The sequence below is a fragment of the Mustela putorius genome, unplaced genomic scaffold (genome assembly GCF_011764305.1).
Source record: "Mustela putorius furo isolate JIRA1106 unplaced genomic scaffold, ASM1176430v1.1 tig00003909_pilon_pilon_pilon, whole genome shotgun sequence".
Taxonomy (NCBI): Eukaryota; Metazoa; Chordata; class Mammalia; order Carnivora; family Mustelidae; genus Mustela; species Mustela putorius.
In genome coordinates this window covers 7,564,388-7,586,510 of record NW_025422057.1, presented here as the reverse complement: position 1 = coordinate 7,586,510, position 22,123 = coordinate 7,564,388, and positions in this window count along the sequence as shown.

The window sequence follows — 22,123 nt, the reverse complement described above, 5'->3', positions numbered from 1 at the left end:
GGATGTTATTGCCACCTGAGTGCCCTCTTCCCTGGGTAATACACCTATCAAGCCAGGCGATCCTTCCTCAGCCATGTCCCTCACAACTGTGTGCTGGCAGAATGTTGAGCGACAGACTCCGGGGGCAGAGGTGTCATTCACTGGAAGAATTCGCAGAGGTGTCATTCACTGGAAGAATTCGCCAACTTGGGGCTACCAGCGTGAGGTCCCTGGGGCGGGCCCTGGAGAGACGCTCAGCCTCACACAGTATCTTCACCACACAGATACAAGAGTCCCGAGTGACCTCAACAATGTGCCTTGTAGTAAACGAATTAGCAGGTGGTGAGTTTTGAGCATCTATCACTTTTTGTTTTTAATATAATTTCATTATTAGTTTATGTAATTTAATTTTTAGTAATGACTGTAGTTAACAACCAGTTCTCAAAATTCCTGAAAGTCAGACAATCAGCTCAGTCTGGCTGGAGCACGCCACTGCCCCCTCCGCTGAAAGTCACTGGCCACACATCACCTTTATTAGTGTGGACATACTTGAGAAAGGGCCATGGTCTGGCTCGCAGGCTCGGCTGCAAAGACACTGGCCCAGAAGGACCGATCATTGGCTGGTACTTCCTTTTCTCATCAGTCAGCCTGAGCACCTGCTGAGCTCAAATGCTATCAAATACTATCACATATCCCTCCACAGATGAGATCTGGTCCCTGAACTCTATTTCCAACTCCTGTAAGAAGGGATATTTGGACACTAATGTGCTCATCCTTCATGCATACGTAACCTCCTCCTCCATGGGATCATCTCAAAGGCGGCCCTGTGTCAAATATTGGCTCTATCCCACTGACCCAAGGGCCCACGAGGCCTCTATGTGGCACCTCCAGCTAAGACTCTCTTTGCTGTGGGACAAAAAGAGAACCTTGAGGTACCTTCCTGTAAGATGGAGAAGGGTCTGAAGAATGAAATGGAACAGGACCCAAGATGGCGTCCAACGATTCTAATGATTCCAGCCTCCTGGTGCTGACACAGGGAATCGTTCCTCCCACACTGAATAGGGTGGACGAGGACAACATGAAACAATAGGAGAGACCTTGGGAGACTTAGCCATAAAAGGCAGAGTGCTTCTGCCTTGCTCTCTGCTGAACCACTCTCCCAGGGAGGAGGCAGCTGCCATGTCCTCGTCCCTGGAAACAACCACGTGAGAAGAACTGGTGCCTGCTGCCAGCAGTATGAGTGAGCTCCTTGAAGTTGCGCCCCCCACCCCCGCACCCATCAGTGTCCTAGACCACATGAAACTTTTGGGAGGGGGGATAAAAAATAAGTCAGAGCATGATCCCTGTTCTCAAGGGGATGCCACCACGGGGCCTGCATCACTTTGGCTGCATGTACCATACTGCTATTGGTCACACAGGAAGAGTAACTTAAACAAGATAGACTTTTGTGTCTCTTAAGTAAACAAGGTCAGAGGTGGACAATCTAGATCTACAATGGCACTCCACCAGGTCAGTGACCCAGGCTCCTTCTGACTTGGTAACTTTCCATCATCAGCAAGATCCATCTACCTCCTAATCCAAGAAGGCTGCGTGAGTGCCAGCCATTACATTCCTTTGATCTCAAAAGGAAGAAGGAAGAAATAAGAGAAAGGTACACCCTCTTGCACAAAAGACAGTTGGCACACATTATACATCGCCTTTCTGCTTCTATCCCATTGGCCAGAACTTAGTCATAGGGCCAGTTTTTATTCTTGGCAGTCTTGTGTCCAGATAAAACTAGGGGGTTCCAATATTAGGAAAGGAGAGAAAGGGTATCAGTGGGCAATGAACAATTTCTTTCCCAGGGCCTGACAGAGGCCTCACAGGTCTCCAGCCCACAGACACACCTGCCTGATGCATCTCTTTGCTGCTCTTGGTGCTTGGCTGAAAGAGTCAGTGTTCTCTTGGCAAACACTTCCTCAGACTCATACCCTACCTGGATTCTTTCCCTGGAACCCTACTTATTTGCCAACTTCTTAGTTATCTGTCCTCCCCAACAAAAGACAGAGTCTGTGAGGCAGACTGCTCTGAAATACTGTCTCGCGACTACTTGCTGAATGAAGGAGGAAGCCTGGCGTAGACTCTGACACTTGCCCATGGTCAAGGACACGTTCATGCAAGGACCCGTCACTAGGAAACCACTATGAAAACATTAGCAAGCTTATGGCCCGATCTGGGGCCATCCCCAGGCAACTCAGTAGCCTCTGTCCGCAGCAGTGTGCAAAGACACGGCATCCATATAGTATCTGCTTTGCCACAGGCGCATTCCCTGACTTTTAAGGACCCACCCCATCTCGTCGGCCACATTTAAAAAAAAAAAAAAAAAAAAAAGCCGGACATTCTTCTGAGGAAAACAAAACAAACACAGAAAAGGCAACTGTTTTTAGTGTTCTTTAGCTTTCCCTGGGGAGCCAGAGTCTCTGTGTACACAACACCCAGAACTCCAGAGGAGACACACAAAACATAATCCGTCATGTCAACCCACTGGTCTGAGGGTTTTTGTTTTTGCCATACTGGCTTAGAGGTCACGGAGACACAGACAACAGATGACGTCTGCAGCGTCTTAAATACAAACCACATTCGAAAACAGAGGAAAGGACCCCCTGCTAAGTGTCTTTGAAAAGTGTGCGTGTTGTTCTGCAGCGGTCATCGAAAGCTACCGTCCTCCAGTCAAGTGAGTGACCCCCACAGAAGCATGTATGAACAGCTCCCCCAAAGCCCCAAAAGAAGAAGAATAAAAGAAATAAGTAAAACTTAGGGAAAACGGAAAATAAGAAAAACCACTGAACTCTATTAGTTATCACATAAACTGTTTTCACCTTCACAAAGGCAAATGTTTATAAAAAGAATACACAGTGGAGCTCCTGGGTGGCTCAGTGGATTAAGCCACTGCCTTCGGCTCAGGTCATGGTCTCAGGGTCCTGGGATCAGCTCAGGTCATGGTCTCAGGGTCCTGGGATCGAGCCCTGCATCTGCCTCAGCATCCCTGCTGAGCAGAGAGCTTCCTTCCGCCTCTCTCTCTGCCTGACTCTGCCTACTTGTGATCTCTGTCTGTCAAATAAATAAATAAAATCTTAAAAAAAAAGAATACACCATGCTGGCAGACATGGAGAGAGACGGTCAGTAGCACACACGACTAGCAGAATGTAAATTTGTATACTTCTCTGGAAAGCAGTTTGGAAACATGCATCAAAAACTTCCAAAATGTGCACAGTCCATTTGATATAATAATTCTACTTCTAATAATTAATGCTAAATATTCATTCATGTATTCAGTAAATCATTGTGATTATCTGCTACCTGCCCTTTGCTGTGCTGGATACTGAATATTCATGGGTGAGTAAAAAAAAAGACATATTTCCTGCCCCGTGGAGTTTACGATTCAATGATAAAACACAGTCAACAAGCAGAGTTTACAATTGCACGATGAAACAGATAGTAAATACGTAAATAAGCCAGTAAATAAACATGAATTGTCATTCCTAAGATGGATGTCGCATTCATGTGGTATCATAACAGAATTGCTAATAGATGCTCACAGAATTTCCACCGAGAGGGTGAGGTTGAAGCCAAGATCTGAAGCACGAAGAACCAGCCGGGACAAAAGGAGAAGGCCGCGTCCCAGGGAAAGAAAACAGCATGTGTAAATGTCCTGAGGTAGGAAAGAGCTTTCAGAACTCGGGAACCAAGAAGAGGCCAGAATGGCTGGAGCTGGGCAACCCAAACTGGCAGGGCCCTGGTTCTGTCTCGACTCCCTCACACAGGGCGACACTGAGCATTTCCACGTCTAGTCCCACAGAAAGACCAACAATTAAATGGGAAACTGGTGTCGTTTCCTTTCCCATCCTTTTCTTGATGTTCATGATTTCAATTAAAAACTCAATCAAGGTCAACTATTTTCCTCAGGAAATTTTTGTTGGTAAATACTTGCATTAAGAGCCGTCCTCCATTCTCTGTTTCCAGTTTGGGGAAAAGCGACTTATGCTGGCTTCGCTCAAGATTCTCCCTTCCTTGAGACGCTCAAGATTCCCTCAAGCCCTTCTTGGGAATGTCAGCTTGACTTAGCATGTTTCGCAAAGGGTTGTCTCACATTTATTAGCAGCTCTTTCTCAGAATTAACCATCTCACCAGCAATTTAAGTCTTCTTCTTTTTTCTTTTTCTTTTTTTTTTTTTTTAAGGATTCTGGTGGGGACTTTTCCTCAAGGAAGACAGGGAGTGGGAGAAGGATTCCCTGAGGCAGAGGAGGCTCCCTGGGGGCCTTCCCTCTGGCATCTGTGGAGATGAGGTGCGCTGCCAGGCCTCATTACCTACCAGTGTTTCTCCTCACATAAAATGGGGTGTCTAATGCAATGCTCATTTCTCTAGAAATCTTGTGTGGACCTAAGGAGGCAGTTGTAATATATGCGAGAATAGAAATGAAGGAATTGTGTCCAGTGGCTGGGCTCACACTAAGCTCACTTGCTTCAGAAAACAAACCCAGCTCGGAATGTCGAGCCAAGGCCACCAAGCCCCACTGAAGGGCGTTCCTGGGAGGCGATGAATCCAGAAAAACATGATTGCCTCGATTTGGGCCACTTTCAGTAATGAAAACTTTTCCTCATAGAAGAAAATTGTTCCGAAAAGAACCGCCTCAGTAACTCAATTTTGAAACTGTTTTCTTAAGTCCTATTGAAACGGGAGGTATTAGGACGGCACAATAAATCAGTTTAGGAAAATACAATTTCCTGTCAGCTGTTCTAAATAAGGTCCTTTTAAGACTATTGTAGAGTCAGGAGGAGAAACAACTCCCTCTTCCATTTGGAAGTTGTTGGGCTTTTTTTCTGGGGATTTTAAATCTCGTGGCTGGATGTAGAGGAAGAAAATGAGATGTTTACAACATACTGAGAAACCGGTTTTTAATACCGTGAGACCCTTCCTATCACAAATTCAGGCGACTGCAGGAAGATTTCATTCAACTCCAAATTTCACACCATCTCATGTCTGCTTTGGAGCTGCTAAGGATGCCCATTTAAAGGAAGGAAATCTTCCCACTCCAGCTGCTGAGCCGGCTGCAAAGTCTTTAATAAAATCCCTTTCCATAGAAAGAACTACAGGCTTCCCCCGACAGAGGCCTAACCGGCAGGCGCGACTCCTTAGCCACATAAAAAGAAATTGAACTGTGCTGTTTTCTGGGGAGTCCCCGTAAGCCATGGGAACAGCTATATTTCCTTTTTTTTTTTTTTCGTTTTTAATGTGTGAAACATTTCAAACATATAGAAAAGTATAGAGAATATAACAGACTATCCTCCACCAAGATCAAACATCTGCCATAATTGCTTCAGATTTCTCTCTCTCTCTCTCCCCCTCTGAAATCACTTAAAATCAGCTAGAGCCATGCATTCCATTTTCCCCTCTTTCCCCACAAGTAACTCCTGCCCTGAAATGATGTGAATCACTCACATGCTAATTTTCGTACGAATCCGTACACTGAATAGACTGTTAACTTGTATGTTTCTTTAAGTTCATCTAAGTAGGAATTCTTCTGTAAGAACTTACCTTTCCCCTCAAAATTTTATTTTGGCTGGAGAGACATACGATCCCCTTGACTAAAGACTCATTCTCAGAAAGACGTCACTTCTGTCTAAGTTAATTTACAGATTGAATGCACTGCCAATTAAAAAAAAAAAAAAAGAACCCACCAGGTTTTTTTTCTGGAGCTAGGCGAGTTGATTAAAAAGTTTATCCTTGAAGAACAAAAAAGCAGAGCGAGCCAGAAGAACCCCGAAAAAGAAGAGCCATATGGGGGGCAGGGCTACCCACCATTAACACATACTGTCAATTCTGTAATTAGGAGTTTGGTGTTGGCACATGAAGAAACAGACCAGTGGGACTGAAAGAAAATCCAGAAATAGATCCAACTGTATCTGGAAAGTCATTATATGAGAAAGGCGGCTTCGCAAGTCTATGTGGAGAGATGATTTTTTTTTTTAAAGCGGTGTTAAGATAATTGGATAGCCATATGGAAAAAGTCAGACCTGGAGCTCGCACTGCACACTGGGGCAAAATCCAAAATGGATCAGACATTTGAATATAAAAGCTGAAACCCTATAGGTACTACAGGAAAACATGGGGGAAGGCCTGTATAACCTGGGAACGGAACACACTTAACCAGAAGCAACAAGAGAACAGACTGTAGAATTTGACATTGACATCAAACTCTTTGTCATGGCAAACCAAGCATCTATAAGTACAGACAGGTGACATCAGGGCTGAGGGCTCCTGTCTCCGGGTAAGTCTGCACCTGGATTGATAGGCAGTTGGACTCATTTTCTAGACCAGAGGCCATAGAAGTGACCTGGCTGACCACGCTGGGTCTGGGGTCTGGTACCTGTGTTTGAATCCAACTTCACCACTTACCAGCCATGTTGGGGAAATGTTCCAACTCTCTAGACCTTAATTTCATCGTCTACAATCAACGGATAGCACCAGCTAGTCCTGGAGTTTTGAGGAGGAATAAATGAATTTCTGTATATGAAAGGTTTAGATCAGTGCCTAGAACATTCTAGAACCTCAGTTAATGTGCGCTCTCACTTGCAAAGGCTCACAGCTCATCAAAAAACCAAAGCCCAGGCAGCAAGTTGGCTGCAGGTTTCTTTCCCTCCCAGCCCTCCTCAGAAGCTAAGGGTGCACCTCCTTCCCTGATTTCCAGCAGCAAGCATGGCTCTGCCCTCCCTTCCTAATCGCCCCCCCCACACCCCACATCTCACAAAGACCCTTCAATATTCCTCCCTGCTTGTAGCGAACAGACTCTTGGCTGCCACTGCCACTGAAGCTGACCCCTTCTGACTTTATCATAAGAAATGCCTAATACTGTGGATTGGTGGGGTTTTTTTTTCTCTCTCTTTTAATTACTCTAACTTGACATACCTTTCTCTATTTTGCTAGGCTTTTGTTTTTTTTTAATGACTCGGTTTTAGGTTTTCATCCTTTCCATTATCCCTTTATTTTCGGTTTCACTCATTCCTGCCCATGTCATCATTTTCTTTTGCTTTCTTTGCGGTTTCTCTGCTTCATGATCCTTCTACTTCTCAAGCTGAACTCCTAGTTCATCCGTTCTCGGCCTTTCTTGCTTTCTAATTTTTGCCCGTGAGGCCGTCTGTTTCTCTCAAACCAGTGACCGAGTTGAATCCCACGTGTTTTCGTGAGTGGTGCCACCATTACTCGTTACTACCTCCTGCTGGTGGCTGGGGTCCTCCTACCGACAAGAGGACTGAATCCCTTCACCCACTTCAAGCTGGACCTCACTGTACAGAAAAGCGACTAGAACTGGCGAGTGCTGCCCTTGGGTGGAAGTATTTTCCAGACACTTCCACTTCCCAGGGCTCTCCTCTTTTCCAGACTTTCCAGAGCTCTCCTCCCCGAGCCACGGGGATTAGTGACATTCCAGTTGGTTGAGGCTCCTTCAGCCTTGTCTCTGAGTGAAGAAGGTGTGAAGCAGAATGTCTTCCCGGCCAACAAGAGACACGTAACGGAAAGGAGAAACAACCCTTCGGTGTGTAAGCCACGCAGACTTGGAAACTGTGTGTTATCCTAACATAACCTCGCCTGTCCTGGCCGATACGCACGGTGTTCTGTTATTGTTCAGTTTTAAGTATTATGACATTTCCATTATAATTTCTTCTTTGATACATGAATTATATACTAATTTTTTTATTCCCAAGCATATAGAAGGTTTTGCTCTCTAATTTTATTACATGTGAGCCAGGAACATCATTTCTATAGGATGTGATGACTCGGCATCTGTCGAGATGAATTCTCTGGCTTAATATGATCCATTTTGGTAAATATAATCATGTCCGGGGGAAAATATGCATTCTCTCATTGGCGGGTAGCAGAGCTCTTTTTTTTTTTTTGTCGTTGGATCAATGTGTGGTTCAACTTTTCTACAACCTTGTTACTTTTATGTCTGCCTGATCTAACGGTTGCTGAGGGAAGCATGTTAAAATCTGCTGTGATTGCGCATTTGTAATTCTTTGTGGTGCAGTCAAGGCCTGCTTATGCCTCTATCGTGTGTCCCCTCTGGTCCCAAGGTTCTGGTGTGGGACTTGCCCCCAGAACCTCAAGTCTCTTGGGGAAGTCATACTGGGTCAGGGGCTTCTGGGATTAATTGTGGAAGCTCGGAGCCTTTGCCTTAAATCTGTATTTGTATGTGATTTCAGGGGATTCTCTCATCCTGAAAGTTTGCTATCCCAGAATGGAAGTTTGGTGGCTATTATTTTGAACCAAAAATGTGAATTTGTAGCTGGACAGATGATATGAAAAACAGAGAAGAAGACAAAGGAAATGTTGTAAATTTGGACCACGTGGTGACCGCGTCACCGCATGGAGCAGGGAAGATTGATCCATGGGCATAGCGCTCTGCCTCCCTCCAGTCCAGCCTGTCTCCAGCCCCAGCCATGGCTCCGGGGTTTCCTGGACCTGCAAATGGTGCCAGAATGTATTAGAGCAGCTGCAGTCTAGAGAACGGGACCAAGAACATGGTCCCTGCTTGGGGACGGGGACAGGAACCCTTTCCTAGGAACCTGATGGGCTGGGGCTGTTGGTGAGAGTCCCGAGGAACTGACGGGCTGCTGTCATTATCATGAGGAGGGCGCTAACTGTGATGATGATGGCGGAGAGGAGAGAGGAGGAGGTGGAGGAGGAAGGGGGGGACTTGAGACTTGAGCTGAGCATGCTCTGGACACAGATTGGAGGCAGATTATGCAAGGAGATGGGGCACCTTGAATGCTACCCTGAAGAGGCCTCATTTAATCCTAAAGGAAACGGGGAACCACCGGAAGCTTTAGGAGAGGGGACTCAGAGACAGACAGTAGTAGAAAATTAATGTGGCAGCACGGGCGATATAGACCACGGGCGATATGAGTGCAAACAGTGTGGACATGGGAGAATGCAGGGAAGAACGAGGCAGGACTTGGTGTGTGGGGGAGGGGGCTGTGGGTGTGAGGAGGGAGGGAGTGGACATGTGCAGCCTCGATCCAAACCCACAGCACACAGGTGCCCGCTGTGTGACCGGGTATTCCAATTAGCAGATCACAGTTACCTTCAGGCATTAGACGCCCCGCACAACAGCTCGCCAGGCAACCTATTCCTGAAGTTGTGTATGGAGCCCATTGTTATTCATAATTTATAGATGAGATGGCTGAGGTAATGAGACTTGAGCTTCAATTTCCTGTATCCAGTGGCTGAATATAACACAGTACTTAGGAGACCAGGATTTGGGTGTGAAGAGCCACCCAGTAATTGCTTGCTGTATGACCTTGAGCAGCATCCTCAACCTCTCTAAGCCTCCATCTGTAAAGATCTCATCTAAATATGTGCCAGATCCTCAGCAAACAGCAGGCCCACAGTAAGCCCCCAAGAACTGTTAGCTGGTGTCATTACTATTATTGTCATCATCAACGTTGTTCGTGCTGAAAGGACATGACCAAGGTCAGGACTGTGGTCTCTGAGTCCATGTCCTCCCTGTTGGGGGGAGCTGACCCCTCCCTACCTCATAGTTACCGATGACATCATTAGGGGATCCCTGAATGGTCGGAGCTGTTTTTCCAATCACAAGAGACGAACTTGTGAAGTTAAATCTAGTTAACGTCTAGATCCTGACGTCTCAGCAGCCCGAAGCCTATCCAGTTCACCCCAACGTGGAGTCAGAAGCAGATCCTTCAAACCACACTGTTTCCTCTGCGCTGGGGAGAAATGGATGTCTCCTACACAGAGGGACCCAGGACCCAGGATTTTGCTGGATATTAACCTTCCTTCATCGACGCTCATTTCTATTTAAGCGGATACAAGATTCCAGACTTGAAATAGAGATGATAAATTATTGACTATCCCGGTGATTGATTCCCAGACTCTCTGCTGGCCACCAAACTGCTCCGATTGTCTCTCCCGAATGAAAATTCCATAAGTCATTAGCATGAGCCCACACCAGCATCCGTCATGTTAACGGTACGGCTGCAATCACTCCTTGACACTAATTACCTTTTCTGACTAATTTTGAATGCGAAATTTTGCTAATGACTGAGACCCACAGCAAAAGACCCCATTTTCTCCAAGCGTTCCATAATCTATGGCACCTCCATGCCCACATAGCAATTATTAACACTGCTCTCCATCCTGCCTCCTCCCCGTGCTGGCAGCCTTTAAATAGAGAACTCTTTATTCTAGGCTCCTTGACATAAGCATAATTTTTTCTAGAGATTCCCCAGAAAGTGAGTTTCTGGAGAAGCAGAGTCTGTGTGGATAGATCTCTAACTTGTAGAGACCATCATGAAAAATGTTGGATATATGGTCCTTCTATGGAGAGAAGGACATGGGGACTTGCCCCATGGAAGTGCTTGCTTGGCTATTTCACACACATGCCATCGGACATCATCCTCACAATGGCCTCAAAAGACAACCGCTAGAATCCCATTTTACAGATAAGGAATTGGAGTTCCAAGGTTTTAAGTGACCTGCCCAGTGTCTCACAGCTAGCGAACACTGAAGAGAAGAGACTAGGAATATGATAGGCAACTCCTAGGTTGACTCTCAATGGCCTCCACCTCCTAGTATAATCCCTTCTCCACGAGTGTGGGTGGGAGCCAGTGACAGCTGTGCTCTGAGTAGAATATGGCAAAGGTGAGGGGAGGTCACCGCATAGATTCGGTTACAAAAAGACTCTGGCTTCGCCTAGCTCACTTTCCTGTTCTCTCACTTGCTCACTCCTGCTGAGGAAAGCCAGCCGCCATGTTGTGAGCTGCCCTTGGAGGGTGGTCTCCGGCCAACAACCCACAGGTACCTGAAACCTGCAAACAGCCACATGAGTGGCCTCGGAAGAGCACCTTCCTCTGGGGGGAGCCCTCAGATGAGACAAATGTCCCAGCTGACGTCTTGGTTGCGGCCTTGTGAGAGACCACAGGCCAGAGGACCAGGCTCAGCCATGCCCAGATTCCTGAGCCAGAAAAACCGTGAGGTAATAAATGCGTGTGGCTTCGTGTCCCTGGGTTTGGGGCCCAGAGAACAAACACAGGGATCAAGCATATCTTGGAACAGTGCCAAAGCCATTGTTGGCTTCCCCCTGTATGGTTTTTTTTACCCACGGAAGGGATATTTTATTAATTCTTTGTTTAGAATTCAAACAAAAAAATACATACAATTAAAATCAGAAGCTCCTCTTCACCCTTCCCTCACAACTAATCGTACTCCTCCTCCCAAAAGCAACCACACAGTTCTGAGTACCTTGAGGACTTTCCTACATATTTGTAGACACATACGCAAATTTATAAATAATGAACAGGGTACCCCATACATACATTTCTGCGATTTGCTTTTGTCATTTAATAGCCTGTCTTGGATCTCCCCATGGAGGTACATAAAAGAAGCTTCTCCAGCCTTCTTGCCAATGACTTCACAACATTCCGAGGGGTAGAGTTTGTTTCCAACACAACTGCAACGAGTATCCTTATACATAAACGTTGGTGTGTTTATCTAAGAATTTCTGTAAAAGAGAACCCGAGAAACGGAATTGCTGGGTACAAGGCAGACGTTTTCTGAAGTCTGGCGCTTGTTCTTTCGAGGGCACCCCTGCTCCCTCAAACAAACAAAATCACAGGGTCTCACCCTTCCCGCTGACACAGATGGCGGGAGCACTCCCTCAGTCCCGCGCAGGAAACCAATGCAGGGCCTCTGGTGGCGACCCCAAACCCAGAAGACAAGATGACTCACAGGCTCAGCCCCCTCCTCTCTTTATAGAGCTTGGGAGATGTTCTTCATCATCATTCCTCTTGACATTTTAAGTGGAATCATATAGAATCCCAAAGGATATCTGGGCAAAGACCTCCTCCAGGATAGCCAGAATCCAGGCCCAGTTAATCTCTGACTTACTGTAGGATCCGGGTCAACTCCTTGGCCCTCCCTGGCCTCAGTTTATCAGCTAATCAGGTTGGATGAAGTCTCCTTCTCCATGAGTTTATAGGCTGGTTCAGCATAGCCATGGGGCACCTGCCTTCCCTGTCACTGTTGCTGTGGGGCCTCTCAGGGAGGGACATAAAGTAAAAGCCTTTGGGGAGATATATATTTAATGCACACATTTATTTAGGCCCCTAACGAGACAGGTACCAGAGCCACAGAGGTGGGCCAACACCATTCCTGTCCAGAGACACCAGGGGCCAGGGAGGGAGGCAGGCTTTAGCAGCAGGAGGCTAGGAGAACAGTGATGTCCCCACCAAGGCGAGGTGGGGAGGGTGTGGGTTTGGGTGGAAAGGCAGTGAGCTCTATTCGGAATCTCTTGCTCTGGCACATGCCCAAGCTCAAGGGAAGTGTCATTGTCTTCTCCATTCTCTGGTGCCTTCTATTTAAACGTGGAGTCATGATTGTTTTGACCTTCATTCTGGAAGTTCTCTTCCAAAGTCCTTCTCAAACTCAAGTCCTAGAGAGTCTGCAGAAGGGCACATTGTTAATCTACTCAGACTCTATAGCCCAACAGGGAATGAGGACCAAGGCCAGATACGGTCTCTTGGAGCAAACTCAAGTCCGTGCTCCGTTCCAGGCAAGCCAGGGATGAGGTGTTTCCTAACAATCTTGGAAACAAACCCATGAAAACAGCATTCTACACAATAGAAAAGAGAGATTTGTGTTTGAGATTTGCTAAAGCTTTGCAGAAAAATGACCTGCGTTCGAGGCGTGGTAAATATTCAGCCAGTGAACTAACTTGGTGTCTCTAGATCTGTCCTACTCAAGGTGTGATCTGCAGCCCAGCAGCCTCGGCACCACCTAGAAGCTTGTTAGAAAGCCAGGATCTGGGCCCCACCCCAGATCCGCCAGATCGAAGCCGCATTGTGACAGGATCTCTAGATGATTTATATGAAGGCCTTGGGGTCCTGGTTGACTGAGGCAGGAAACTTGGCAGGATTCAGTCAGGGTTTTGAGACCTGCAGAGGACCAGTGACCTGTGATTTCTCAGTCGGTCACTCTTTGGAAGTTAGTGATTTTTGGACTCGGCCACTAGGCATTCTGGGACCTCGGACCAGGACTGTGAAACCGTAGAGAGACAAGACCTCCAGCCCAGGCAGCCACGAAGGTGGACACAGAGGCACAATCTTCCACATGTGATGAGCCTGGCAAGCTCAGGCGTGGTTGGGGCTAGCATCAATTCTTGGGCTCAGCTTCCAGAATCTGGGAGAAGGTTCAGGGATGGTCTGGCTGTTGTCTCTTGCTACACCTTCTTTCTTTACCCATGTAAAGGAATGGAGAGGAGGGAGCCTGTCCGCGGGAGGACCACCAGAGGACAGCAGGGTATTGTGCTTTGCCTGTAGGGAGAGAGACCCAGGGAGCACGGGCCCTTCTAAGGATGTTGAAGGAACTGTCCTGGCAGAGCTGAGAAGCTCGAAGCCAATGAGATAAAAGCCGGAAACACTATGTGAATTTCCTAGGCCTTCTGGAACAAATGAGCACAAGCTTGGTAGCTTAAAACAACAGAAATTTATTTTTTCCCAGCTCTGGAGGCCAAAATGCCAAACTTAGTATCCCTGCTCGAAAATCAAGGTGTGGGCAAGGCTGCATCCCTCCAGGTGCTCCAGGAGAGAAGTCCTCCCCCGCCTCTTCCAGCTTCTGGGGCCGCTGCATTCCTGGGCTTGCAGCGGCAGTGTTCTCATCTCCGCCCCGCAGTCCCCTTGTCTTCTCCTGTTCTGCCCTCAGATCCCCATGCCCATCTCACAAGGACGCTTGTGCTAATAATTAGGATCCGCCCCCAAAATCCTGAATAATCTTTCATCACAAGATCTTTGATTTGCTTTCCCCAATAAGGCAGCATTTACAGGTTCTAGGCATTAGGACTTGATATCCTTGGAGGGGCCATTTTCAGACCACAGACTGATTTTGGATCTGGAGAAAGGGCTTTCCAGCAACCTGGAGTCCAAGGTCAGAATAGACTGCTTGGGAGCTGGGGACCGCCCCCCTCCCAGGGCAGAGGCAGTCAGCAACCCACACAGATCCCCTCAACGTTCTTCTCCAGATGCCAAAGGCTGCTTACTGCCAAGCCCAGGACGCTGCCTGAGGGCTCCCTTCCGCTCTAGGCACAGTCTTAGCCCGTGGGCTGTATACACCAGAAAGGCTGCAGGATAAGAAGCCTCCAGAAGCAGCCCTCCAGCCCTCACTGACACAGCCTAGAGGGTAAGATCCCAGCTGCCACACCCCCCGAACAGTGACTCTGGGCTGCGTTAGGACCGGCGGCACAGTTCTCCAGTGGAAATGGGCTCCACTCGCTCGAAGCTAGAAACCGACTCAATAGGACACCATCCCCAGCTGCTGTACCTTTCCTCTCTCCTCTACCTGCAGATGCTCCCTTAGATCACCTCCTAAATAAACTGCTTACAAGGGTCTTCTTCTGGGGGAGACCGACCCAAGATGGTTTAAGAAGTGGTTGTAAAGGAGGCACCTGGGTGGCTCAGTCGGCTAAGCGTCTGCCTGCTTCTCCCTCTCCCGCACCTCCTGCTTGTGTTCCCTCTCTCGCTGTGTCTCTGTCAAATGAAAGAAAGAAAGAAAGAGGTTGTAGAAAGCAAACTCTGATTCTAGAACTGGATCATTTGCCTGCCTAATAGCAAAAGAGTGCCACGGGGGTGACCAGATGACCCCCAGTGTTCTGTGTGGCACAACGGTTAAGCACCTTCATCTTTTGGGGCGGGCACCTGGAAAGCTCAGTCAATTAAGTGTCCAACTCTTGATCTCAGTTCGGGTCTTGATCTCAGGGTTATGAATTCAAGTCCCACCTTTGGCTCCATGCTGGTAATGGAGCTTACCTAAAAAATAAATAAATAAACAAGTAACCCTCACCTTGGTGAGCTAAGGCAGAGTACAGGTGGGTGATGATACACCAGCCATTGCTAATTATTATCACTTAGTGATATTATTATAGCTAACTGTAATATAATTATTAAGAATAATTATTAGTTACTAATTATTAATATTGCTAACACAATAGCTCTAGCACTGGAGAGACACGGAGATAATGGTAATTCTAAGGACTGCCAGTTGTCGTCAACAGCCATCAAACGCTAAAGGAAGAAAATGTCACTCTCAGGCCAGGTCCGACACTTACAGTGTGGCCCAAGATGAGCACCTTCCCTTTTTGGAGCCAAAATTTCATCGTCTTCAATGTGAGGATAAAAGTTGCTCCTCCTGGGGTACCTGGGTGGCTCCCTTGGCTAAGCATCTGCCTTCAGCTCAGGTCACGATCCTGGGGTCCTGGGATCAGGTCCCACATCGGGCTCCCTGCTCAGTGAGGGGGTCTGCTTGTCCTTCTCCCTCTGCCCCTCCCCCGCTCATGCTAGCTCGCTCTCGCTCTCTCTCGCTCTCTCTCACTCCCTTTCCCTCTCTCTAATAAATAAATAAAATCTTTTAAAAACTTTAAAAAAAAGGAACTGCTCCCCCTCAGAGAATCATAGTGAGGATAAATAACAGGGGTCTCACCCAGGGAAGACCCTGGCATAGCGGCGCCCGGCGGGTACGCAGGTAACTGTTTGATGTTATGTTAAGCGTAGATATAAAATGCCACGGAGAACTTCAAAAGTACGACCAGGAATATGCCTTTAATTTATAAGCCTTCCTAACCTACAAATATAGCTTGTCTCCTCCCCCAACAAAATCCATACAGCTTTCCAAAAGTTCCAAGATTGATGACACCCGCGGTCCAAGCATCAACCAAGTCTGCCGTCAAAACCCAGCCGCCCCGTCTCCCTCAGCGGTGTTGATGGCCGGGCACCCGAGCCTGTGATTTGTGAGCAGGGCGCACAAAGCAGGGGAGGCTAGGCAGAAGGATCTTTTTAATTCCCACTTTCCAAGGGGTTGTTACTCAACTCAACCCCCTTCTGTCCTAGAGTTAATCACAAGCTGCCGTCATCAGCGCCTGCTCAGGGGGAGACACACAGATCAATGCCTCCGCGCTGTCTGGAGGTCGTTGGCACCTGGGAATCAGCATGTCAGTCTGATTAGTCCTCGGGGTAGTTCCCCATCACCGCCCACCCAACCCCTCAAGCCTGGCTCCCAAACCAATGGAGAGCTACCTCCGTTCAAGTTCCAGAAGAATGGCTCCCAGTTTGAGGTTCAGGTTCATTAAGCTGCTGAGACAGGTTGGAGGTGAGGTGCGAGCTGCACGGTGAGACCTGTGGTTAGCTGTGAAATTAATGAATTTCCTTCCTTAACCTGCTGCAGGCATAATCTACCCCAGGCAGTAAACAATCAGGAGCCCAAAGAAAACTTACTGCGGTAAACACCCGCGATGTAATCATGAATTTATCATGAATTCTGAGTTCTATCTGGATGAACACATTTTTTTTTTTAAAATACGCTTAAAAACAAGACCGTGTAGAACAGAATGGTGGCTTTCTGGAGAAGTCAGGAGGCTGAAAGGAATATGCCTCAGGGTCTCCATGGTGACATCATCAATTAAATCAGGGCGGGGTACAAATGTGCAGGTGAACCCCGTTTCTCACTGATAGGTCTGAGGGCAATCCAGCCTTCCCCTGGTCTAACACACTCTCCAGTTGTTTTGTAACTGGTGTGCAAAGCCAAGTTTCTCCAGGCAGCACAAAGCGTCCAGTCTGCAGAGAGCCCAGGAAGAGGGGTGGGGGCTCAGAATGGCCCCCCATGCTGGGGATTTCAGTGGAAGCTTTGTCTGAGATGGGAGACACGAGAGCAGCCCCACGCCAGCCAGTGGAAGCCAAGAGAAGAACTAGAAGGAAATCTATTTACTAAGGCCTCATTTTCACTGTAAGGTATTAATCCTTCCCCTTTTTAAAATTCATTCCTTAGTGAATTTAGCTAATAAGAATGAAATGTTCCCTCCTCAGGCACTTAATCTGTGTCAGGCACTGGAGTTAGCATTTTAGATACATCCTCTGTAAGGCCCAGCATGGGGAGATGTGTTACCTAAAGGCACCCACAATTGCCTTCCCCTTGCTGATGAGTCTAGGGAGCTAAAATAGTTTATTTCCCAGATTCCGCTGAAGATAGGGGTGACCATTCACTGTCATTCTAGCCAACAAGACATCAGGCAAAGGCAGGCTTCCCTTCTGAACCAGAATGAATGCCTCGTTCTTCTTTCTGACTGGGACGCAGACCAGAGGCTGGAGTTGGAGCAACCTTTTTGAAGCCATGAGGACAGAGCCAACATTCTAAGGGAGGGGAGAAAGAAAAAAAAAAAAAAGAATTTGGGCCCCTGCCATTGCAATAAGTGTGGACCGTCGACACCAAACTTCTGGTGAGGCCAGCTTAAAAAATAATCCCTCTTGATCTCTACCAGTGTCGCTGAGCATTCTGCTACCCCCAGTGAAGAACCCTAGAGCTAGGGTTCTAAGCCTGGCCCTGAAGCCACGTGCTAGCTACGCAGCCATGGCAGGAGTGAGGTCAGCAGCTCAGGTGTGCGTCCCCATGCCTCGGGAACAAAGCTCCTTCGATGATTCCCTTCCACCCTCGGGCCAGGCAGGTTCCACCATGCGCCATGTCTGTCAGATGTCAGAGGGAAGGGAGTGTGAGGCCGGACTGCCGTCCCCCCGCCTGTAGCTAGGCTCTGTCCCTGAGCCTGCAGACAGACAGGCTTTACCTTTACACTCTTGCTCTGCTGGTCCTCGTGCTAAGAGGCACCTGCCCACTAGGCAGATTTCCCCAAATGGGGGGTCTCGGGGGGTCTCGGTCTGAAACAAGGAGCTCTTCCCTCTCCGCCTTTCCTTCCCTCCCAGTCCGTCTGTCATACGCTGTAGCTTAAAAGGGACTTGGGCTGGGCCACAACGCCATGCCACGTGCGCCCGAGAACCGCTCTTGCCAGCAGGGCGCCGCGTGACCTTGGACAAGTCACCCCTCTCGGTGCCTCACCTTCCTCGGCTGGGAGCTTGCCCTCCAAGGAATAAAACACAAATAGATCAAAAATCCATCTTGGAAGCTTGAAGAAAGCCGAAGAGGAGAAGGAGGTGGAGAGAGAAACACTGACGGTTCCGTCCACGGAGAGCTCCGAGAGTTCGGAAGATCTGGGATGCCCTTTTCCCTTTGCACCAGCGGAGGCCTCCAGGGTGTGCTGTCACTCACCCACCAACCGGTGGGACAGCGCCCAGCAACTCCGACTCGAGGCCAGGCTGCCAACTTCAAGCACTGGCGCCTCCTCTCTCAGCTTTCTGCCTGGGTGGCCCCCCTGTAAAAAAGAAGAGGGATAGCCCCTGTGCCATGGGGTTGTGGGGAGAGTTTGTGGACTACGCGCAGATAGAGGCATCTGAATGATGCCCGGCCCACAGACGCCCTCCACGGATATTGGTTATTCGAGTCAAGGACCTTCGAGATCTATTCACTGCCTACAGTCTTTCAGGGAGGGAGAACACAGGTTGTCTTGGTGCTAACCAGAGGAACAGGGGAGGAGCTGCCGCCCCAGCTTATAGAAATGGAACCCAAGGTCAAGGGAGTTGTCCAAGTTCACTCAGCTGATGACTGCCACACCTGCAGCTCCGACCAGGTCATCTCATCTGTCTCCTGTCTTTCTGAGCTGGGGACCACAGTCCAGGGCTCCTGGCCTTCTCTGAGAGGGTCTCCTGAGGTCCAAGGCTCAGCCAGGACTCCAGGAAAGGGGACAGACCTTCCCAGGACACCCATGGTAGACTCCTCTGCCCCTCACTGTCTTCCCCCCAGCTCCCCTGCAGAGGCTCAAGCCCCACCCCTCCCTGGCATTCTTGGATGGAACACGTGGCTTACACAAACCTATCATCCTCCCTCTCTGTAACACAAGACATGCTCTTTGTGGTAAGGAAGGACATTTCTGACATGTTTCAACTCTGCTGCCTGAGGATGTGGAGCAAGGACAGCTGATCCTGCGTCAGGTCCGGGCTAATCCAGGCGAGGCGGACTGGAGCAGGACAGGAGATAGCTCTCCCCGGTGGCGCACTCTGACCCCAGCCATGCTTCTGCCGCACCCCTGCACCTGTGAGTATGCTCTGTCATCCGGCGTCTCCGCAGCCCGGGCACATTTTTCCAGCTTTACTAAAAAGCAAAACCAAACAACTTCTATAGTTTTATTAAAACTATAGAAGTTGTTTGGTTTTGCTTTTTAGTTTCCAAAATATAAAATTACATTTGAGTATTGCGTAGGCTGCTCCAAAAACACCTGTCAAAGCTTCCCCCCCCACCCAGATTTCAACAAGCATAGAGGTTAACTCACCACCACTGAGCAACACCCCACAGATGCATAATGCTGCGTGGACGGCCACACTGCCAGGGAGCCCTGCGGAGGCTCCCTCCCTGTTTCCAACAAACATCTTCGCCAGAACCGGGGTCCAAGATGCCACAGAAGGCGCCCTTCTGGCCTCTGGTAAACAACAGAGACTGATGTGCTTGTGGTTAGAGGCGCCAAGAGAAAGGAAGGTGCCAGCTCATTTTTGAGGCTTTGGCTTCCACTGCGCAGCCCAAAAATGCAGACGCAGCATGTGGAATAATATCCAAGCCCCAGACCAGGGCTCCAGGGAGCCGGGCGGGCGTGCCCATCTCCCAGGGCTGCCCACCTGCGGCCCCACTCGCCACCGCGGGCATGTGCCGGGCACCCAGCCTGTCCCTTGGGGAACTCTGACCCCTCTTGGCCTCTCCATCCAGAGGTTTCCCTTCACGAGGGTGGGTCACAGGTCACTCACTCCCTGTCGTCTAGCAGCAGAGAAACCTTGGAAGCCATCCTGAGGCTCCTTCCCCAGGCCCAGGGGAGTTCTTTCTGTCAACACTCCACTGTCTTCTCTGACCTGGATAGCCCTGCTAGCCACAGAGTCTCGGTCCTTGTGACTGACCTGTTTTATGCAGAAGGCGGCAGAGAAGTGAGATCGAGTAAGACATTTGTCTTGATGTCCCCCACCCCATTCTCCGTCCCCAGCCTACCGTTTGGAACGTGCTTGGCACTCAATAGTCCTCTGAAAAGAAATAGTAAACGGACCCCTGATATGTCACCACTGAGCAGAGGGGGCTGTGAGGAGAGGACAAGCGGGTTCCTGCAAGGCATTTAGGAATACCAAGTCACACGAGCTGAGGCAGACACTGAAGACTCGTGAGCACAGAGCTGGAGGGTGTGCGGGGGAATCTCAAATCAATTACCTTAAGAAAAAAACACTGGAGAAGGTAATTGGCTGATATAAGAGAGCAGCTTGGGAGAGTTGCTGTCAGGCAGAGCTGGATCCAGGGTCTGAAGTGATTAGGGCCCTTGGACTTCCCTTCTTGGCTGTCTCCTGGCCCGTTGTTCTTCTGTGCCCCTTAGACTCTCCTACTTAGGTTCTGTTCATGCAGCAGAACGTGGCCGCTGGCAGCCCTTCAGGCTCACTTTCCAGCGTGTGTGCCAAGTGGACACACGCCTTCTCCATCACTAGCAGCTCCAATGCTCCTGGAAGATGCTTCAGGTTGGCAGAGAGAGAGGACAATGGTTTTTCACCAGGACTGTGCCACAGGATGCCTCTGGGGCTGAGGGGACACTCTGACCTCTGGCTCCTCCTACCCCGGCCACCAGGCCAGCTGTGGCCCTGTTTCCGTGCAGCGGCCCCTCTGTCTCCCTCTGTTCCTTCCCCCTCCCCTCCCGGGCCACCCCTCCCCCACCCTACTAGCTCCCCCTCTCATAAAACTGCTCACTGTGTCCTCATGGATTAACTTGGAGAAACGTGGACTATAACACACCCAGGAAAGCTGTCCTTGACGGACACCATGCTACTCGCCACAACAACAGCTGCAATTAGTAAAGTCCGACATGGAGAAAAACTGATTTATGGAGCAAACCTCCACCGTGAAAATCTAAATGCAAAAGAATTGATCTCTATGAAAATAATTTCAGCAAAATGGAAACGGAAGCAGCGGAAATGGTTTAACTGTGCTGTACAGAAGATTCATAAAGGGATTAAATTGGCTTAATGGAGTTCCCTGTGGAATTCTGGTACTTTCTAGGGGAAAACTCATCACTGTTGACTAATTCTGATTAAAATGCTTGCATTCAAATTGCCTTGGGGTCAAAATGTCCACAGGAATAGAGCCTCGGGTCAAAATATTCCCAGCTCTGATCAAGGGGTTGGGGTTTTATCAGCAGCCCCAAAGGGCAGGGAAGGTGGGGGGTGCACCACCTCCCAAAGCAGAGCGGCAGGGGTCGGAATCTGTCTGGACAAGCCCTGGAGGGAGGGAGTGGGGGACACAGGAGCAGATCCCAGCACAGATCTTCCCTGCAGGCCTCCCGGCCCAGGGTGCTGGTCAGGTCCCGGCAGAGACTTGGGCTGGGGACAGCGGGTCTGTGGCCCCCCTGCCAGCCCCACCCCCACCCCGCTGCCTGGCAGCTGCCACCTCCCCACAGAGATCTGAAGCCCCCGAGACGTCCTCTCTCCTGGACCCAGGCGTTCCGGCTGAGGTCAGAAAGCAGAAGAGCTCCACAAATGCTTTTTTTTCCCAAATGGTACTTATTGCTTTTGTCTTTCTGACCACAAATACAGCGCAGCCAAAGGCAGAACTTTGGGGAAAGGAAAAGCGAGAGGGAGACACATCGCTCTCACTCCACCGAGCAGGGACGCTCAGGTCTCCCAGCTGCAGACCGGCAGGGACCCCCGGGGCTTCTCCACCATCGGCTCCCAGGGGAGGCTGTGCTTCTCTCATCCCACAGGGGCCCACCAGGTTCGGACTCCTGTTATTCCCACTTTAGAGCTGAAGGAAAGGGGGCCAGAGAGGCACAGTTATTCCACCACGATCTCAGAGCTGCGAAGTGATAGAACGAGCCTCGCACGTCAGGGTGCCAGTCTCTGGAGCTCTCGGAACCTCAGAACCTCGTGGCTGTGCAAGGAGCAGGGAGGGCAGGGGAGGGGAGGGGAGGGGAAGTTGGGGGAGGGAAGGGGAAGAGGGAGGGAGTACAAGTGGGGAAGGGGAGAGGAGGGGGGAGGGAGGAGATGGGAGGGGGGGAGGGAAGGGGCGTGGGGGGAGGGGGAGGGAGAATGGGGGGAGGGTGGGAAGGGGAGGGAGCAGAGACGGGAAGAGGAAGAGTCAGTGAAGGATGCGAGGCTGAAAGTCTCCATGCCTCTCCGTCTCTGTCTCTGTGTCCCTGCCCACTGGCCG